The sequence below is a fragment of the Calypte anna genome, chromosome 3, assembly GCF_003957555.1.
Source record: "Calypte anna isolate BGI_N300 chromosome 3, bCalAnn1_v1.p, whole genome shotgun sequence".
Taxonomy (NCBI): Eukaryota; Metazoa; Chordata; class Aves; order Apodiformes; family Trochilidae; genus Calypte; species Calypte anna.
In genome coordinates this window covers 44970127-44977410 of record NC_044246.1, presented here as the reverse complement: position 1 = coordinate 44977410, position 7284 = coordinate 44970127, and the positions used below count along the sequence as shown (strand labels likewise).

Sequence of the window (7284 nt, the reverse complement as noted above, 5' to 3'; positions counted from 1 at the left end):
TGCCATGCGCTGCCCTCGGCCTTGCGCGGCGGGGGGAGGCGGCTGCCCGCGTCCAGAGGAAGGAGGAAAGAAGGGAAGAAGGGGAACGCGGCACGGCCCGGCCCAGGCGGCTGCGGCGGTGGGGTTTCCCCTTTTCCTGCCGCGTTTCTCTTGTGCTCCGGGGGTTGAGGCGGGCGCGGCGGCGGGGCCGCCGAGGCGGGGGAGGAGGAGGAGGGAAGGGAGCGGGGGGCTGGGGGGGGAGGAGCCGCCGCCGCTGTGAGGCGGGCGGGTTGCACACACACACACACCCGCACACACACTCAGGCACAGAGTGCGGAGGAGAAGGGAGAAGGCGGAGGTCGTCGCCTCGGCGCAGCCCCGGCACCCGGCGCAGCGCGGCGGGGCCGGCGGCGGCTGAGGTAAGGCGGCTGCGAGGGGCTGGGGGCGCGCAGGGCGGCGGCGAGGGTGGGGGGCGGCGGATGTGGGTCTGTGGGGTCTGGCGGCGGTACCGCGTCCTTCGTGGGTATCGGCGCTGCCCGTCCCCCAGCTCCGTGCCGTCACCTTGGGCTCCCCGCTCCACCCGGGGCAGCCGCCGGGAGGCTCTGCCGCCTTTGGCCCCCGGCCTCGGCGCACCGGCCCGCTGCCTCGGAGGAGATGGACCCACACACACAGACACGCACGCATGCATATGTGTGTGTGTACGTGTGAGAAGATTTTATAAATATATAGGTATCTATATGTGTGTGTGACTGGTGATTGAATTATTCTTCTCATCTTCCCTGCCAGCTGTGCAGCTCGCTGTAGTTTCTGAGTGTATCCGGATTTTGTCAGTGCTGGGCGGTGTGACAAATGTTTCTGTGTAGTTAAGTATAACTTTCTTGTGCTGGGCTTTTTTTTTTTTTTTTCCTTTTCGTGGTGGTTTGGTTTTGTCTTTTTTTTTTTCTTTTTTCTTTTCCTTTCCTTTTTTTCTTTTTTCTTTTTTTTTTTTCTTTTTTTTTTTTTTTTTTTTCATTTCCCTTGAAGAAAAGAAGGCTTACCTTTGAAAATTTTTGTTTGGTTTGTTTGTTTTTTTTCCTTCAGATGTATTGAAAGGTCTGTCGGGATGCAAGTGCTTTGTGGGTGAGGAGTGTAATGTACACAGGTGTTTTTAAATCACTTAGGGGTAATTGTCAAAGCAAGGTGCAGAAACAATGTTTCCGTTTTGCCAGCAAGGCTATGCACCCTATTTGATGCATGATTTTGGATTATGTGCAGACACCTGTTACTTAATCCTGTTTATCCTTTCCAGTTGCAGCTATCCGGCCTTGGTCTTCCTTTCTTTTAAATCTGAAAATAAATGACAAATACTCTATTATGCCGGTATCTAGTAGAAACTTAGGAATTTATTGCATTTGTGAGGTATCTTATGTGTGTTTGTTAGGTAACACTTTCTCAAAAGGAGATGATTTTGGAAAGTTACAGGATAGTTTTTATCTCCAGGGTGGTTTATACAATGTTGAGGTGTCCATGGGGATGTGTCTGTAAGGAAGTCAAGCAGCAGGAGCTACACAAAATCAACGTCTTGCACAGTATAAATCTCCACTAACGCGTGTATCATCTTCTCTTAATACATAAATAACGTTTGCCTTTTTTGAACTTCTCTTGTTGTAGTTTTCAGTTTAACAGTTAGAATTAATGAGGATCTTAGAGCAAATGTCACATTTCTGATTCCGTAAGATGATGGGGCAGATTCTTTCATGACGGATTTGTGTTGATGATTGTGTTCTGTAGTTTACTTGAACAGTTTTAGCAAGCTAATGATATTGCTCGCTTAAGGTTATTTTCTATAACTTCTGAAAGTGTAACATTGACAGTATTTGCAGGCTTTCTCTGGATCAAGGCTACCTAATATTTCTGTGTATCCCAGAATAATTATTGTATAGACTTAAGCAATTTAGTATTATACAGAGAGAGTTTCTAAATGTGAGTCGGGAACAGATTTATTCCTCTCTGCTACTGATAATTTTGTAAAGTAATTAAAAACAAATTACAGATTTCAGGGATGAGAATTCTATTAAGCAAATGTAATACCACTCCACCTTCAAATGTCAGTTTTGATTCATCTCTTGATGATATCACTAAAACTCAGGTAGTAATATGAAAGTCAAACCTCTGGTGAAAATATAACTGCACATAGCTGTCAAAATAAAACTTTAGGATCTGATTGGATATGTACCTGGTAGAGTAACAATGCCTTATATTTTAGTGATGTCCACCCACACACAGGAGCTTTGTTCTAAAACAGTATTTTCTGTCATGAATTTATGCATAATCTACAGTCTCTGATTTTTCTTAGCAGGCAGGGAAGAATGAATCTTGAAAGGGAAGAGGCAAAGACCAAGAGAGGAGAGAGATCATACGAGCCTTGCTTATTGATAGAGGAAATACCTCTTTGTTATATATCACCCAAAATCAATGGTTGTGTTCTGCTTTTACCTTTTCTAAAATACTGGCAAGTTGTTCGGGCTTGATATACTTCTGTTGCAGACCTTGGCCATTTGTTCCAGTTATACCTGGCTGTGATCATGAACTTGGTTAGGGCTAAGCTCTAAGTCTGTCAAGTATTACAGCTTTGTAGAAACAGATGGCTTTATTTTAACTAGGCCTACATATACTGGGTTGAAAACTTGTAAGGGTTTAATTTTCATGCTTACTTATTTTGTATTTATTTTTATGTTTTTAACATTCCATTTTTGTGGACTATTTGAGTCTGAAACTGCTGTTTTAATGTTTTCCCTAAAACTCAATCCCTTTTCTAGGGAAAAGGGAGAAAGGCAAAGCTTATCTGAATTTTAAAAATTAAAAGAAAAACTTAATGCAGGCATCTTAGCTAATGGTGGCTAGTTATGAAAATAACCACATCAGTTTCGGAGAAAGCTGGATTCCTCTGTAGTTTCAGTCATCTGTCCCATTAAATTTTGGGATTTGTTGAAAAATTAGCTTAGAAGTGAAATTTTCCACATCATTTAACCTCTGGTTGGTTGTTAGTGGAAATCATTATTAAAGGTTGCACAAGCATTATTTGCAGGATGGCTAATAAGTAGTCTGGGCTTGTTTCCATTTTCTAATAAATAGATGCATTGTGCTACTTCAGAAATTTAAAAACTGATGGCTTGAGTTCATTTACTAATTTGCAAGATATGTAATACATCCAGTTTCAGGGAAACTCTTTGATGTTGCAGAATTTGCACACAGTGGAGATGTTTATGACCCAGACTTAACTCTTCAAAAGTTTTTTTTTTTTTATTCTACTGTTTAGGATGTCTTATTCTTATGAAAGATGCATGCGTAACACTTACCACATCAAAATGACCTAAGTGCATACATCAAAGGTTCAGATAAATTTTATTCAGTGGGGCTTTCTGAGAACTGGTGTCGTCCTCTTGCTGCTGCAGGTAAAGGGTCTTGGCTTGACTTCATTGTGTGATTGTTGGACTTCGTATTACCAAAGATTTGACATGTAGGGGATTTGAATCTATAGGATGGCAATGGTATAAATACCAAAAATATTATGCTTAGATATTAACCAGCGTGCTTTCCTTATGTTCTTGCTCTGTGAGCACTAAGTTATGAAAGCATCTCTTTTTGGTCTTTGCCCATCTTCTTACGATAGTGGCTTCTGTACGTTTTATAAATATGGATAGAGAGACTTAGGAAACTGCAGAAGATGATAAATTTCTAGCCATTCTGGAATTAATGAATTATGCCTACTAGTAACTTCTGTGTTCCCAGAAGACTTGCTGATGTATCTGTATGCCTGGAATAGGGCCCCAGCATGGAGAAGAGTATCAGAACAGCCCTTTTCCAGCTGTCCTCAGACCACTAATGCCTAGGACTCTAGTTTTCAGGACAAGATGCTTCTGTGCATCTTATGAAAGGCACAGAAATAGATGGCACAGCACAGTTGTGGCTTCAGACATTCCTCTCTAGCAGTCCTATGGATGATGAGCTGTCGATCTTTTCCCTGTGAGATTGTCACTGATGGGATCGTGGAGAAAAATCAATACTTACATCACCTCCTTTTGAAGACCTACATCAGCTTACATAAGGTAGGAAAGGGCTGTGGTTTCTCTTTTCAGTTTGGCTACACAAGTCATACTAGGAATCATCTATTGAATGAATAACTCATTAAAACTTCACCTGCAAAACAGCAAAACAATCTTGATTTTTGGAGAATAATGAAATAAAGCTCTTTTCCTTTCTGCTGAAGAGCTCAGCCCTTAGGCAGAATGTTTTGAAGTCTGTTTGTCTGTTACTAGGCTTGGTATTTGTTAATGGTTGTAGTGTTTGGCTTCAACTTTGGAATTCTAAGAGATGCCAGTCAGTCCCTCTGTGGGAGGGAACCTGGGTGCTGGGGAGAATTGCAGGTGTCAGTAAAAGGTCAGGTTGTCTTAATGTAGTGTGTCTACTTGTAAAAAGGGAGCAATGCAATGTCTCTAGCTTTTAAGGCCACTTGCCTTTTTCATGGTTTAGGTTTCTGGGGCAGATAGGACTGAAAGGAGTACTTTGATCTCTCTGTGGCTTCCCATTCTTTTCTGTTGCCAGTTACTGGGAGCTCTGTGTTGATGCTGCCCCACCAATGGCTAATGGCTGGTCATGGGACAGACAGCAGAGATCACACGAAGACCATAGACATGGTGTGAGGCAGTCTCATTTTTGTGTGTATACCCCCCATTTTAATGATTAACTTCTTTCATGAGTAGGTGAATCCATAGGCTGGCTTTCTGCAATTGCTGCATGCTAATGGAAAATCTGTTCCATAACCAGTAAGTGCTCCCAGTTTCTAATGTTGTGCCTCTCATCTTTCTTTCATAATAGTAAGTGATCAAAACTTGAGTTAAGTAGGAAGCTGGCAGCTGTCAAAGTTAGGGCCTTACTGTCCATTTTATGTGGAAGCTGTTACCATACCAACATGATGACTTACATGTAGACAATTAAGGGTCACTTGATTGTTCTTTTCTCAAAGTAAGAGGTTAATTTTTAAACAAATAATAATAATAATAAAAATTGGGAGCTGGAATGTGGTATGTTTGCAGTTCTTTAAATTAGTATTGCTTAAGTAACCATGCACCTGTGCCCTCTAGTTTCTGCAGAAGCTGGCTCTAGTCAGTTGAATTTGAGGATCTTAAATTTTAACTTCCTTTGTGAGCTAATCTTGCAATTGGTAATTTCAGAAAACCATGAGAAGATGTGTAGCATTACAGATGCTAGGTTTAAGAGTGACTGTTCACACTGAATACTCTACATTGTTTGTTTTCAGATATTGTACTCATAGATCATTTATTTGAAAAATTTTAGTCCAGGCTTGGTGGTTGTATTCTGTTGGGTTTATTTGTAATACCATCTGAAAATATAAAGATAAAAAATTTACAGATTTCATCCACCTATCAAAGTTATATAAAAGCATTTTCTATCTTGTAGTTGGTCTATCAGTGTGCCATTTGAGACGACACATATTCAATTTCAGAAATATTTTCTGAAAAAAAATGCATTATTGAAGTTATAGATTTTCTTTTCTAACATACTCAACTTGAGCACAGACGCTTCTGCAGACCGAAAGCAATCAGTTGGGAGGTTAGTGGCTGATAAAAGGGGCAAAAGTAGTAAGGATTTGAAAGTTTAATAAGAAGCATCTCTTGGATGCCAGTGATCTAGAGGTTCCTTGATCTGTGAACAATGTGATGTTGTGGAAAATAACAAGTAATAAGGAAGTTCTATGAGATGGAAGCTATGGTTTTGAACAAGATAGCTTGGATGAAAGAGCTCATAACAAAATCATAGTTTTTTCTCCTTGATCTTTTAGGTCACTCAAATTCTATGGGGATTTCTGTTCCTTTTTTTTTTTCCTTGTTTCTTTTTTTTTTTTTCCTTGTTGAACATACTATTTTCCATGCCTAAGACTGCCATGCCTCTCAGATTTGCTTTTTGTGGTTTTCCTTCCTAAACTTGTGTTTTTAATTTTTGATGTTGCTGTATGCACTACACCTGTTTCATGTGCAGATCTCTACTCTCTTCTCTTAACTGAGACTTTGTTCTGGATCCAGGCTGCTTGTCTCCATCTCTGTACTGCTGCTGCAGCTGCTAAAGGGAAGCACAGGGAGGAAAAGAACTGGTAGCTCTAGTAAGAACCTATTTGTTTTGAAATACAGAAATTAGGACTGAGGTTCTGAAAAAAAAAACAACCAAAACAACCAAACTAAAACCGTGAAAAAACAAACAACTTTGAATGTGGGTACATTCATGCAAATTGCTTTTTTTATTATGTAGGCATGATAAAGACATATTACCCTGGTTCTTACAAAATTTGTCTCAGAAAACAGTGAGTGGAAATGAAGGATGAATACCTTCTTGGGAAATAGGAAACAGAGCCATGGAATCATTACTCTGGCTAGGCTAATGTGATGTACTGAACCAAACAATCATAATCTTTTTTCTGAAGCATCCTTATCAGTGAAAAAAGCATTTCTGAAAAAGGGATGGGGTGAGAGGATGGTGAATTCCCAATAGATTGGTTTGTGGAGGTGACAGTGAAGCATAATTGTCAAAGGAGAGGTTAGGTGAAACAATGTGATGATGAAATGGACTGTGTATTGCTCCTAAATCAGACAGAGGCTGCTGGCTGATGAAAGATTTTTTTTCTTCTTCTTTTTCTTTTTTTTTTTTTCTTTTTTTTTCTTTTTTTCCTTCAGATACAGTTCTTGAGGATTGGTGCAGTTTAATTGGGTGCTCTGCTGGATTTGGAGAGCTGTACTGCATGTCTGACATCCACAAAAAAGAGACTGAGTAATTACTGCTTTCTGGTCTTTCAGTCTCTGTTATTTGTGTACCACTTCCCTAGCAAAATATGCTTAGGAAAAATTGTCATACATTAAATGCCAGGGGAAGATGGAGTGCGATTGCAGGTATAACAGAGCAGATTGCAAATTAGGTGCTGCAGTCTGGCATAAGAGCTGTTAGTTGCAAGTAATGGGAATACTTCGGCATCAGTGCTCAGCTCGCAATTCTGGCGTGGGAAATCTCCTCTATCCCTGCACGCTGCAGGTGCAGGGGAGCTCTTGGAAATTCCCCTCAGTCTGTCTGCCATCCCTCATATGATGCTCTTATCTGCTTTGATTGGCGAGTCCCAGTGGTGAAGCAAAAAGGTGGGGGTTTCTGGGGGCGGGAGGAGTGGGGGTAGAGAAAAGGAGAGGTATGACCTAGGAGAATAATTGAGGGCTCAAATAGGGCAGACAGTGTGGGGAGGAAATTCAGCTGCTGCTCGTTGTT

The 7284-nt window shown here is 41.0% G+C and overlaps 1 protein-coding gene across 1 annotated transcript in view; it reads left to right on the top strand.

Annotated features, from left to right (window-relative positions):
- Nucleotides 1–312: 312 nt before the first annotated feature.
- PLCB4 (phospholipase C beta 4) overlaps nt 313–7284 on the top strand; it is a 196212-nt gene continuing 189240 nt past the window's right edge. Inside the window, exon 1 of the mRNA XM_030448201.1 lies at nt 313–398. The gene's annotated coding sequence lies outside the window, so the exon portion shown is untranslated. The remainder of the gene's footprint in view (nt 399–7284) is intronic.